Consider the following 14,242-nt stretch of genomic DNA (forward strand, 5'->3'; position numbering starts at 1 on the left):
CGATATTGGCAGGACTACAAGGAACAGTGCCCCAGCCCCTGGGTCTGGAGCAGGGGTACCTGATCAGGACAGCAAGAGGACACCGATCCCCACCAGGAGTGGGCGGAGAAAGAGGACGGCCATCCGTGGGGTGGGAGGAGCCTCATGGACCATCACTGTGTATCCATCTGGGCTGTGAGCCCAAAGCTGCCCAAGTTGCCCCCAAAACCCCAGGCCAGAGGTTAAAGGGTCACCAGATCTGAGTAAATGACTGCTCAGCAGCTTGCAGGCTGTGGGTACACTGGACAGTGATGGGGAGAGGCCCTCTGCTCCCCTGGAAAATTGTGGGGAAACAGGACTGCTTCTCCCCGAGTCTGGCCTCCTCCCCTCAGAGACTCCCTCATCTTAATTCATGGAGGTCCTGAGCACCTGATTCTCTTAGCAGGGAACTCGAGCAGGGTGCAGCCTGACCTCCTGGTACCCAAGGGTTCAAATCAACGCCTCAGGACCTAGCAGGAGTCCCAGAGGGACGGGTGGCACTGGGGTCTCTAGGGGCATTTGTTCAAAGTGTGCATTCCTTCTGGAATTCCCTAGTGGTGATGGGTGCACAACATTGAGAATACAGCAAGAACCAGTTAACTGTACACTTTAAAATGGTGAATTTCATGTTATGTGAATTTAATCTCAATTTTAAAAACTGCCCCCACTGCTAGACCCTACCCTGGAGCTCCTCAGTCAGGAGGCCCAGGCCTGAGAGTCTGCATTTAGCAGTACTGTGGGTGATGGTGGTTCCCGGGCGGGGCTGGAAACACTCAACTCTGGGACCCTGGTTTCCATGTGAGGCTAGGTCTGAAAGTCACACTCTTGCCATCAATCTCCTCCCTCATTTTACAGATGGAGAAACTGAGGCTCGAAGCGGGGGAAAAAAAAAAAAAGGGACCCAAAGTTCTTACAAGATCCTTTCCTGTCTGACTGCCCCACACAGAGTTCACGGGGCAAAGGCATCCACCCCCTCCCCACCTGGACCCAAAGGAACCAGAAGACCAGAGGAGAGAGCGATTTTTTTAAATTATTATTATTGTTATTTTTTAAATACGAATTATTTCCAGCCGGAAGGCAGAGGGATGAGGGCCACTGGAGGCCTCTGGCCGCCGGCACCCAGCCAGCCTCATAAATGTCTGGCAGCTGGAGGGAGACTCAGCTCATTGCTATCGAAATGAGCTCGTTACTGCTAATTTCCCTGGCTCACCAACTGATGTATCCAGTGTGTTCCTGAATCTCCAAAGACGTTTCCTACGCCACCCTCACGGGATCTGCCAAGAGTCACCAAGTGGAGGCGGAACTTCAGGGTGGCCTCAGTTTCCCCAACCAGAGTGTGGGCAGAAGAAAAGGAGTTCATTCAACCGTAGCTGAGTCAAGCATAGTTGGGGTCAAACGTTCCCCACTGCGCGGTTCACTCCTGTGGGTGATCGGGGAGATGGCAGGGCAGTACAACCTTGCGGTGACACTCAGAATAACCCCCACCCTTATCAGGCACCCAGCAGCCTCCTGGACAGCACAAGACACCTGGCATATATTATCTCTTTTCGTTTACACAGCAATCAAACAAACTGGACATTATTACCACTCTCGTTTACAGACAAGATTCAGAGAGGTTAAGAAACTTGCCCCAAAGCACACAGCTAGTGAACAGTAAGGCCTTCCTCTAAAGCCAGGACTTTGCGAGGCAAGTTATAATAGAGGCCAAACGTGGCAGGGGCAATGCCCACGCTGTGGGCACACACAACCTAGGCGTATGTGCAAAGGCTCCTCCTTCCTGGGAGCTGACAGAGGAGGGCAGACACCCACTGGACACCCCAAGCCGGGCTGGCCAGAGAAGGCTTCCGAGAAGGTAACCTGCAAAGGCCACGCCATGTGCACCCAGGGCTGCGGAGCTCCAAGGAAGGGGTCATTAACGCTCGCAGAGCTGGGTGTCCACCTCCCTGGGCCAGGCCCAGACAGGGAGCAACACAGCCCAGAGAAGTGCTCAGGGAAGGATCAAGAAGCACTGCCCGCCCTGTGAGCAGGCCAGGTGTCCAGCTGCCGAGCCCTGGGAGAGCCATAGGCTGGAATAGGATGCAGCCATCAAAAACACTGTTTACGCAGAGTGGTAACGGCGCGGGGAAATATTTACGTAATGCGGAGGGGGAAAGGCGGAATACAAAGCTGTATTTTTTAACAGAAAAAAACATTTAAACAGAATAAGCCAAAAACGTTCCCAGTGGCTATCTCTGCAGGGAAGAATGATCTCTTTGCATTTTTCTATGCTTTCCACATTTTCTAGAGCGAGCCATGTGCTTCTTTGAAAAACAAAAGCAAACAGGTGTGTTTTAAGCGAACCAAAAGGATGCCGCTGCCGAACCCCCAGACAAGGATGAGGGAGCTGCACGGGGAGACGCAACCTGAGTGAGGCTCTCTTCTCCAGGAGGTCCTGGGGTGACAATCCGATGCCCCAGGGAAGATGGACACATAATCCCGCGGGTTCACTGGCCACCTCTAGGGTCCTGAAGGCTGATGGGTTAAGCAATCTGCACCTGGGTTCCCTATGCCACCAGGCGAGGGCCTTAGCTCCCCACAGGTGATACAGGACCAAGAGATGGACGCCTGAGAATGCGCCGCATGGACTCAAAAGATGCTGCACAAATGTTCCCGGAGTCTACCGTCCACGACTTTGCTCCAAAAACAAGGTGCCCCACAAGCCCTGAAGCCCCGGGGCTACACCTTCTGCATTTCAGCCCCTCTATCTGAACCTGCGCTCTGGCCCCAGACGTAGTCAGCACTCCCACACTCAGCCCGCCACTTGGAGGGGGCGATCAGGAGGACTGCTCCCTCAATAAAGCAGGGTTGTTCATAACCACATGGATGCCTGGGGGCTGCCATGTGGAAAAGTAGTCCTAAGCTGACCTTAGGCGAGGAGGGCAGGGAGGGAACACTGTCTTCTTTGCCACGGCAGCGTGACAAAAACCCACTGGTGAGACAAGATACTCAAGGACAGAGAGGAAACGGAGCATGGCAATTGCATAAGGGAGGTTTCTCTTTTTTCTATTTCTGAACTCCCTGTTAATCGCCATACTCGTTTCATGCACCCCCCCCCCCCAATTTTCATGGCAATGGCATGAACAGATATATTTATAAGAGTGGCCCGTGTACACAATCATCCGGTGTCCCATTCGAAGCCTGAGACCAGCAATGCCCTCCCCACCACACACACATTTCAGCTGTGCCCTCACCACTCTCTTGTGTCCAACCTTCCTTAGCATCTTGGTCCTATCTGTCCCACAAGAAAGAGCTCCCTACAGGCCAGGGGCTGTTTCATTTATCTGTGTCCCCAGCCAGTGATGCGAAAACAGCCTCTCAGTGTATATTTTCAACAGAATTTAACACCAGGCTTTAAAAAGCCATTCTCCTTTTGCGAGATGAAGAGAGTCTGTGGCTGGCTGGTGACTGAGCCCAACAACGTGAATGTATTTGATGCCACTGAATGGGACACTGAAAAAATGATGAAAGTGGTAAATTTTATATTATGTGTATTTTGCAACAATTTTTTAAAAAGCCTTTTTTTTAAATGCCAAAAAGAACAAGGGTCTTAGGGCTCCCTCTCCCAGCGGGGTCCTGGCCCCCCTTCCTCCCCAGCTCCTCTGCCTCCCACTGGGCCGTGGCCCATCTCTAAAGGGGGGCAGCTGCGCTCCTCACTTCCGTGTTTACCCGGAGTGGAGTTCTGGGAAGCGGAGGCTCAGCCCAGGCTGGCTGGGGCCCGGCTCCAAGGCTCCGGGTTTGCCATAGGGGCCTTTTTCCACCTACCCAGGTCCAGAGCTGGCACTGCATGACTTCCTGGCTCACTTGCATTTTTTTTTTTCCTCTCTCAAGTCATTTAAACCTGTTTACCTTTGGGCTACAGAGGGCCTAGGCTCCAGGCAAACGAACTTCAGTGCCAGCCACGAGGAGTGGCAAGAAAAGGGTACCCTCCTAGGGACAATGGGGTGAGAAGGGAAGATGGGACTCCCCCCCAATTCCCTCAACAAAATCCTCCCTTCTCCCTCCTATTCAATGCCCATTTACCAAGTGCCTCCCCGTGCCAGGCACCGCCCTCGGACACGGAGAAGCATCGAGCTAGCAGTGAAAGGGACTGGCAGACCCCTTGCTGGTCCCTGCTAAGACGTGAACTGCTATCACTGAGTCTATGCCATGAGTCGATGGAGGATGGGGTGACCGGCTCTGCTGTGGGGGCCAGGGCAGGCTCCAGAGAGGAGGTGGCATGTGCTGGACCTTGGGAAGGAAGAGTTGGCCCAGTGGATAAAAACCTCCTGGCAGAGCACTCCAAGAAGAGGGAGCAGCGAAAGTTCGGGGGCTGTGAGAGAGCCTGGCGTGCTGGCAGCTCGGGGTAGGGCCTGTGTGCCAGGCTGGACTTCCGCCTGCTGGTGGCAGGGAGCCGTGGGAGGACGCCGAACTGGGGAGGCGATGAATGGGGCCCAGGCTCCCTGCCTCTCCCCAGCACATTCCCCGGCCCAAGCCAGGGCAGGGGCTCTGTGGACTTTCAGGTACCAGAGGGTTCCCTCTTGGTCTCTGGTGTATTCCCTTCCACATTCATGATCAATGAAACTGAATGGCCTGGGCTTCAGCATTTTTCAAAGCTGCCAGATGATTCTAATAGACTCTGCTGTCAGGCAATGCCTTGTTGAAGCAAGATACTGCCCCCCAAAACCTTTTGTTAGTGCTGGACCCATCTGAGTTGGAAAACATAAGCTTTGGTGTCAGCCCCATTCATCTGTATGAATCTTAGGTCCACCACTTACAAGTTATGTGCCCTAGGGAGGGCTGTCAGGTAAAATACAAGATGCCTGGTTAAAACATGAGTTTCAGATGAACCACAAATAACTTCAGTGTAAGTATATCCCAAATCAACATCTCCATTGGTCACCCAGGTGAAAAAAGGCAGCGAGACACTCGGCCTAAAGCCAGTACTCAGTGGGTGAAAGTTACTTTCTTCTTCCTTTCCTCTCAGAACCCGGTCTCAGTAGAGATCTTCTTTTCCCGATGAAAAATGTCAAGCATACAGCAAAAGTAGGAAGAACAGTAACAGTAAACTCCTGTGTGCCCACGGAGTGGATGCTGTTACACGCCCCGCCCAGCATCCCTCCGTCCCCAGCTACTGGGAGGTGCGGGCTGCTAATGGTTCACAGATGCCCCTTCCTGGGAGAACTGTCCTGGGGCAGGCGATTAGAGTCCCCCTCCCAGAGTGCGTGAGCGCACGCCCGCCCACAGCCAGTGACTAACGGACATGGGAACAAAAGGCTGATCCCTCGCTTCAAGGTGTGACCAACTCCGAGGTGCAGTTCCCGTTCCAGAGCTCCCCGCGGGTCAGGCTGAGGCTGGACTCCAGCTGCGCCCACATCTTTGCTGCCCTCACTGGCTTCTCCCGAGAACATGCCCCCCCCCCCCCCCCCGTCAGCTGCATGCGTCCCAGTCCTCATCTCAGGCTCTGTTTCTCAGACCTCAGACTAGACTGACTCTCACTCGGATTCAACAATTATTAAGATTGCTTCATTCAGGCCCTTTTATTTAATTATTTGCATGTTTGTTTTGGCTAAAGTAGCGCCTATCATTTCCCCCTACATCTTTCATTATGCATCTCTAAAAAAATGTGAGCAGCTAAGGTTTTGACTTCCTTCCCTGCTTTCCCTCCCAAAGGGAGAAGGCTCTTGTGGGGAAAAGAGTCATAGTTTCCAGCGGTGCCAAGGGACAGAGACCAGAGGCCAACCAGGCGGGCACCAGGCCATCTACTCTGGCTCCAGCCCAGCCCTGGACTATGGCGTGGCTTTGGTGGCCAGCAGGCCTTGGTCACCCCAGGTCCCACCTCTTTTGTGTGGATCAAGAGCTCTGGGACAGTGTCCCAGCATCCTCTTGGGGACGCTGCCAGGGTTTAAGTGTCTCTCTATTCTTAAAGAAGGGTATGGCACGGAAAGGCCAACCCAGCCGTGGCTACCCGCTGGCCGAAGTCCCCACCCGGCTTTCTGCCTGGACCCTGGGCAGTCCCACCAACCAGGAGGCCCAGCGGCAAGGGTCCACCCTCTTCCACACCGAGGAGCCTGCTTCAACGGGAGGTAGCATGGATGCGGGAAAAGGCACACCAGCTTTCTTTTTAAAATCGTGATGAAAGACACAGTAAAAGTTAACCATTTTAACCATTTTCAAATGTACAGTTCAGTGGCATTAAGGACACTCACAACACTGTGCAGCCAGCCACCACCACTATCTAGTTCTAGAACTTTCTCATCACCCCGACGGAAACCTTGTGCCCATCAGCAGCCCCTCCCCACAGGCCAGCTTCTGAGCTCAGAGAAAACTTGGGTTTGGGTCACAGCTCCTTCACTGGCTCCCTGTGTGACCCTGAACCTCAGTTTCTTCATCTGTAAAATGGGATAAGAGCTCAAAGGTGCCATGAAAACCAAAGCTAATGGGTATCGAATGCTGAGCTGCTCCTGGCTCTTTTAAATGCAGGCTGGGCTGGGGTCTCTGTGGCTGGGGATGCTCTTTCCCCCCTTCCCCTCTCCTCCCAGCTTGTACCCTTTCAGTCCCGGGGCTGTCTGCAGTGGCTAAGGAAAGAGGAGGCTGCTTCCCTCTCCCAGAGGCAGAGCAACTGGAACGAGGACTAAAGGGTTCCAGTGTTTTCCCTTAGCCATGCCCAGACCCGGTTCCAAACCAAAGAGTTACAAAGGCCTTTAAACTCCACACTCGGGGCGAGGTCAGCCAAAACCCGCATTTCCAAGCACGGTGCTTTCATACTTTGAAAACAGCCAAACGTGAACTGGCCACTTCTGAGGGTCACAGCTCCCGGCGGCCTCTTGGCTGCTGGCACTGATGGCCGCCTCGCCAGCCTCTCCCTCCCTCCCAGCTGTGGAGTCACCGCCCAGTCACCAATGTGGGGCTGTCTTTCCCGCGTCCAAATCAGGGCTGAGGGCCTGAGTTTGGGAAGAGGAGACCTGTCCTCTCATTAGCTCCTGTGCAACCCCGGGCAAGTCCCCTGCCCTCTCGGGTCTGTGAAGTAAGGAGAGGGTTCCCTGAGGGAGGGATTCAGCTCTCTTCCAAATCTCCCTGCCTGTGGTTTATGCGAACAAACATCAGGCTCAGAGCTGGAAGGGATCTCACCAGGTCATCTGACCCAGTTCTCTCCACTGCCTTCCATTTTACAGACAGGAAACTGACAACCGAAGCCTGGGGTGACTCGCCCAAAATGTCATATCTGTCTTGGTAGGATAAACTCATACTTGACTATCTTAGGGACTATCATGGGCAGAGGTGATGTTCCCAAAAGTCCAGGAGCAAAAAATTCTCCACTTTGCAACTCTTCCTCTGAAACATGACACCCAGCACCCAGCACCAAGCACCATAGCCATTAAAATCCTATGCAGACCACGTCAATGTATAAAAATTAGACACTAGTGAAAAATAATTGGGAAATGTTTTACAAGAAACATGGAGTACATTGGTGTAAATTTAACAATAATGTACAAGATCTATGGCTTGAAAACTACAAAACACTAACGAGACAAATCAAAGACCTAAATATATGGAGAGATATACCATATTCATTGATTGGAAGACTCCATATTGCCTAGATGTCAGTTCTGCCCAAGCTGATCTATAGATTTGATGCAGTCCCAATCAAAATCCCAGAAGGATTTCATAATAATCATTAGCTGATTCTAAAATTAGTATGAAAATGCAAATGCTTGGAATAACCAAAACAACTTTGGAAAAGAAGGAAGTGGAGGACTCACGCTACCCAATTTCAAACCTTACGATGAAGCTACAATAATCAAGACAGTGCAGCACTGGTAAAAGGACAGACACAGACAATGAAACCGAATAGGGTCCAGAAAGAGAACACGTATAAATGATCAACTGATTTTTGACAAAGGGGCCAACATAATCTGAAAAAGAAAGGGTAATCTATTCAACAAACAGTACTGGAAAAATTTTACCTCCCTAGGCAAAATGAAGAAAAAAAAGAAAGAAACTTGACCCTTATCTCACACCTTGTACAAAAATTAACTCAAAATGGGTTCTAAAACTAACTGTAAAACCGAAAACTATAAAACTTCTAAAAGAAAACACAGGAGAAATCTTTGTGACCTTGGGTCTGGCAGAGTTCTTCGTATGCACAAAAAGCATGAAAAAATTGAATGATAAGTTGGACTTCAGCAAAATTTAAAACTTCTGTTCTTCAAAAGACTCCATTATGAAAAGAAAAAGACAAGCCACAGACTGGAAGAAAACATTTACGAAACGCATATCCCTTAAAGGGCTGATAACCAGATTATATAAAAACTCTCAAGACTCAATAGGAAAGCAATCAACCTAATATAAAAAATGTACGGGGGCGGGAGGGACTAGCTCAGTGGTAGAGTACGTGCCTAGCATGCACGAGGTCCTGGGTTCAATCCCCAGTACCTCCATTAAAAATAAGTAAATAAGTAAACTTAATTACCTCCCTCTACCAAAAAATAAATTTAATAAAAATAAAGTGATATTATTTTTTTTAAAAAGTGCAAAGATCAGAACAGACACTTCACTGAAAAGATGGCAAGTAAGCGCATGATAAGATGCTCAGTATCAGTAATCATTAGGAAAATGTGAATTAAAACCACAATAAGATACCACTACACATCTATTAGAGTAACTCAAAACTAAGCCAACCATACTAAGGGCTGGTGAGGATATGGAGTAACTGGAACTCTCATATGCTGCATGGCAAAATGGTACAAACTTTGGAAAGTAGTTGGCAATTTTTTATAAAGTCAAGCATACCTTTAACGATACAACCAACAGTCTTACCCCTAGGTATTTACCCAAGTGGAGTGAAAACTTAAGTTTATACAAAAACCTGAACACAAAAGCTTAAATAGCCAAAAACACCGCAGATAACCCAGATGTCCAACCATGCAACACAGTTGAATCTCAAAGGATTATTCTGAGTTAGAGAAAAAGGTACAAAAGGCTACTTGCTGTATGACTACATTCGTAGGGTGTTCTGGAAAAGGTAAAATCAGAGAGAGAAAAATCACATGGGTGGTTGCCAGTAGCCCAGGAGGAGGGGTAAGCGGGGGGGGGGGGGGGGGGGGCACAAAGGGGCACCAAGGAACTTTTGGAGGTGATGGAAATGTTCTGTATCTTGAATATATGATAACGCTACGGAACTGTCAAAATTCATAGAACAGGACACTGTCAAAAAGCTTTACTGGGTATAGATTGTATCTTAATAAATCAACCCAAGCAGCCTCAAGAGAGCTTGTCTTGCTTCTACAAACAGTCTAATAGAATGTGGGGGTTATTCTGGCCCAGAGCAGTAAAGTAACTTGTCCAAGGACACAGGCTCTGGGGTCAGGTGGATTTGTGTTCGAATCCCAGCTCTGCTACTTATTAGCTTGTTGCCCCCAGACAAACTGCTTCCCCTCTCTGAGCCTCAGTATTCTCATCTGGAAAATGGAGGCCAAGTCCTAATCGAGCCTACATGACTAGGACTGACTGAGCTTAAGGAATAAGAGACACAGGATAGTACCTGCCACGTGTTCTGCGGTACTCAAATTTTAGCCATTATAATTACTTCTCCTACTGCTGTTGTCATTCTTACTGTCAAAGAGCCAAGGCTGAGTGACAGGGAATGACTTCAATCCATGTCTTCCTGCAGGAGGTGGGCAATGCCAGACACCAGGACCAGCAGTTTCCCTAGCCGGCAGAGGCAAGCCCAGACTCTGCCCAGAAGGCATTCACAGCCTGGCTGAGGACAGCAGGTAAGCTGAGTGCAAAATCAACCCACGGCCAGGGAGTGGTACAGAGGTGAAAACTACTGGAAGTTCTGAAAAGAGAGAAGCCTTCTGGAAACATGTAATCCCTGAAGGCTTCCTGGAAAAGGAAGGCTTTTACTGAACCTCAAAGGATCAATCAGATATAATTAAATCAAAGGAAAGGTGCTATCAAGAAGGGGGAGAACCAGAAAATTCCTCTACCCCTACCTTCTCCCTCAACCACCCCTAGCAAAACCCAGCAGGCAGCCCACAGCCTCGGCATTTCCTCCCAAGGAACAGGCCTGGGCCAAGGGGAGGTGCAGGCATGACAGCAGAAAGTCCGGGTACCATGCGTCAGCCAGGTACCCACATGTGTCCCCACATCTGGGCAGGAGGGTCGGTTGGAGGGCTGCCCTGGGATGCTAGGTTTTCATTCCCCACCTCCTTTTTTTTTTCCAGGGACCTGAATTTGGGTTTGTCTGGGGAGTGTTTTCTTAAGCCCAAGTGTTTTTCCTGCGGCCCAGGCCCGCCCCCTCCTGCCCCTCCTGGCCTGAGTCTGGAGCTCCGGGCCAGTGGAGGCTGCCTGGCGGGGCCGCGGGCCGCCTTTGATGCGTGCCCCTCTCCAGACTTCAATGTCGCTGTGTGCACGGCCCCTTTAATAAGTTATTTCCGTGGAAAACCCTGGTAACTCGGTCGTGAATCAAGCCTATAAACACCTCCAACCCATCAAAGCACCCAAGAAAGGGAGGGGGTGGGCAAGCGGGGAAAATCTCTTACGGTAACTCACACACTGCTCCCTCAGAAGGGCCCGGCGGCCCTGATGTCAGAGGCCCCGCTGGGCCCCGGCCAGCCCACCAAAAAAGCGACAGGTCCCCCGAAGTCCAGGCATCCATAGCCCCCCAAGGACACTGCTTGTTTGTGTGTCCCCGGACGAGGCGAGAGTCCCAACCCGACGCCCGCAAGATTTACAGCCCGGGGAAGCAAACCCGGCCGGCTGCTCCCGGGGTACAGGAATGTAATGTTTTGGCTACCGGTGAAAGGCCCAGTTTATTGGAAACACACTTCTTTTCCAATGTTTGGTTTCCTTTCACTCTTTTCTCCTTTTTGTTTTTCCCAGAGTGCACTGCCCAGGGCCTTCAGAAAGGATATGGAGCTAAAATCCTGCCTGGGAGGGGAAGCAGGGAAGTGGGGAATGGGACCTGAACTCATCCGAGGGGCGGGCTGAGCGCCACCTCCGTGTGGGCAGAGACCCACGCATGCCCTGCGGAGACCCCAGGTATGGACCATGCTCTGTCCCCTGGGAGCTGTGGAGCCAGGGACAGGCACCGCCGCTTTCTGGTCTCATCTGTGCCATGTGTGGGATGAACCAAAGGCTCCTAGAAGTGCTTCTGCCTGACGGCTGTGGTCTTGGACGACAGTCTAGCAGAGCAGGGAAGAAAGCTGACCACTTGTCTGACGTAGAACTCAGCGAGCCCACCCCCAGGTATATACCCGAGAGAAGCGTGACCTTGTGTCCACAGAAAGGCTTGCCTGAGAATTCTGATTAGTAACATCATGGGTACAAGCCGGAAACTGGGAACTGCCCAAGTGCCCATCAGGAGTGAAACGGAGACACGAGGCCAGGAGAACCATGGTGGTGCCCATGGACTATTACCCAGCAATGAATGAGCAATCACAGGTGCTCACAACAGTATGGGTGAGCCCCAAACTTCGTCATGTTAAAGAAGAGGCCACAAGATTGGCAGCTGCCAAAGGTGGGGGCAGGGGACAATGGTTGAAGGGGGTCAAAAGGTACAAATTTCCCATTCTAAGTAAGTCCTGGAGACTTAACGTACAGCATGGTGACTATAGTTAAGGATGCAGTATTGTATATTTGAAGGTTCCTAAGAATAGATCTTAAAAGTTCTCATTACAAGAAAAAAAAAAAACATTTACCACTCTGTGAGGTGATGGATGTTAACTAAATTTATGTGGTAATCATTTCACAATACATACATATATTATGTTGTACACATAAACCTCATACAATGTTCTGTTTAAATTATATTGGAAGGAAGGAAGGGAAGGAAAGAAAGAAGGAAGGAAGGAAGGAAGGAAGGAAGGAAGGAAGGAAGGAAGGAAAGAAAGAAAGAAAGAAAGAAAGAAAGAAAGAAAGAAAGAAAGAAAGAAAGAAAGAAAGAAAGAAAGAAAGAAAAGAAAGAAAGAAAGAAAGAAAGAAAGAAAGAAAGAAAGAAAGAAAGAAAGAAACCCACAGTGTATGTTTCCATTTTGAAGCAGCAGCTTCAAAAACAGGAAAACTAGCCTATGATGTTCCAAGTCAGGACAGAGCCTGTTCCCTAAAGCAACAGTCAATCCACCGATCAATCCAAAGTGTTTCCAGGATGTGCAGCCGTGGCCCACCATAGAGGAATGTTTGGCCCTCCCGGAGTGGCATTCAAGGCCCTCCCCATGGGCCTCACTTCTCACTGCCCTGCCAGGATCCTTCCCTTCCCAGAACAAGCATCTTCACATTGTCTTGCCTCTGGCCAGCATTCCTCTGGGCCTGGGTTGCCCTTTCCCCCTCAGTCTGGTGACACCCCTCTGCCTCCTTCACCCAGCCCCACTCCCAGCATGCCTTGCAGCCACCCTGGGGCTGCCTCCCAGCCCCCACTGTTCGTTTAGGAAACAGAATTTACCCTGCCTCTCTAGGAAGTGATTTTCCCCTCAATCTTTCCAATCAGATCCTAAGGTTCCCGAGAAGGCCCTACCTTGGGTTTCTGCTTCACATAATCCTATCCCGCATGCTAATACCGAGTTACCAATCCATTTAATTACCACTGACAGAAAACTCAATGTACACCAGATACTAGGCCACCTACGATACATATGGGAACTCCACGGGGTCCATGAGGTCCCAAGCCCACTTGTCAGAAGTGGAGTGAAGTGAGGCTACAAAAGGGAGGCCACGTGATTTAAACCGCAGGTCTGCTGGCCCCAAAGCCTGGGATTTTCAGCCCAGCCCTCTTGGGTCCCCAAGCATCCTGTCATCCAAACCCCTCACACCACATCCTACTCCAAGGTCTAGAAGCAGGCTGGGCAGCACTGAGCGTCTCATTTTATAATTCAGTAAAGCTGTTCAGACCCAAAGGAGGCATCAGGGCAACAAGGAGGGACTCGGGGCTCAGATGGGGCTGCCCCAGCTTTCTTGAGCAACCACAGAAAGCCCACTTTCCTGCAGAAGATGAAGACGGCAACATCCCCGCAGAGGCGCTGGTCCAACGCTCGCCTTTAGCTGAGTGTCTTTGAGCATCGCTTTAACCACCTCCCAGACTCAGATTTCTCCCCTGAAAACTGGAGGTCCCAACACCCACTTAAACAGGTTGTGTCGAGAATCAAATGTGCAGGCCTTCTGGTGACCTTCAGAGGGAGGGTCAGACATGACCTCACTGGCGCTCTCCCACCACTAACCAGAGACACAAAGGGCAGCTGGTGGGACCAGAGCCGGGCAGCCCACATGCAGAACAGGCTGCTTTAAGATGTCATGGGTGCCCACCCTCAGGAGTGACTGAGTACAGGCTGGGGGCCTAGATATAGACAAGGCTCGTGCCTCGACGCAAAGATGGCCCAGACTCTCTAGGTTCCTTCTAGGTCCGTCTAGATCTGGGCTCTTAGCCTTGGCTGCATATTAGAGAATCACCTGGGGAGTTTTTAAAACTCTGATGTCCAGTCCCTCCCCAACCATTTCTGAACTGGGGTCTGAGCTTTTTTTATTTTAGTTTTTAATAGACTTTATTCTTTAAGAGCAGTTTCAGGTTCACAACAGAATTGAGCAGAAAATACAGAGTTCCACTAGCCCTCCCCATCCACACATATGCACTCCCCTACCCTCAACATCCCTCATCAGTGTGGCGTCTTTGGTACAACTGATGAACCAACATGGGCACGTTATTATCAACCAAAGTCCACAGTTTACATTAGGGTTCACTCTTGATGCTGTACATTCTATAGGTTTTGACAAATGCATAATGGCATGTGGCCACCACTACAGTATCATACAGAATAATTTCATTGCCCTAAAAATCCTTTGTGCTCCATCTATTCATTCCTCCCTCCTGGGGTCTGAACTTCTTTAAAACTCCTCTGTTGGCTCTAATGTGCAAAGAGGGTTGGGAATCAATGAGTGAGATCAGCTGACCCATTTTACAGATGGAGAAGCCGAGTGGAAGCGCTCTGATTCCACCAAGAGGTGTTGGACAGAGCCAGGACTAGAACCTGGGTCTCCTAGCCCCGAGGCCAGGTGTGGCACTACCTTTAGACTCAGAGGAAGGCCCTGGGGCTCTGTCTGACCTTTGCCCTGTGAGGAAGAGGGCAGGCAGCTAAAACACAGCTGAGCAGCCACATTGGAGGAGATGGGGTCTGCCTCCCCAAGCGCCTGTGCTCCCCAGACTCAAAGAGGCTAG

General features: G+C 50.5%; 1 protein-coding gene across 7 annotated transcripts in view; it reads right to left on the reverse strand.

Annotated features, from left to right (window-relative positions):
- SMAD6 (SMAD family member 6) overlaps positions 1 to 14,242 on the reverse strand; it is a 74,669-nt gene that overhangs the window by 38,410 nt on the left and 22,017 nt on the right. The gene's annotated exons all lie outside the window — the stretch shown is intronic.

This window comes from Camelus bactrianus, chromosome 6 (genome assembly GCF_048773025.1).
Source record: "Camelus bactrianus isolate YW-2024 breed Bactrian camel chromosome 6, ASM4877302v1, whole genome shotgun sequence".
NCBI classification, from domain to species: Eukaryota; Metazoa; Chordata; class Mammalia; order Artiodactyla; family Camelidae; genus Camelus; species Camelus bactrianus.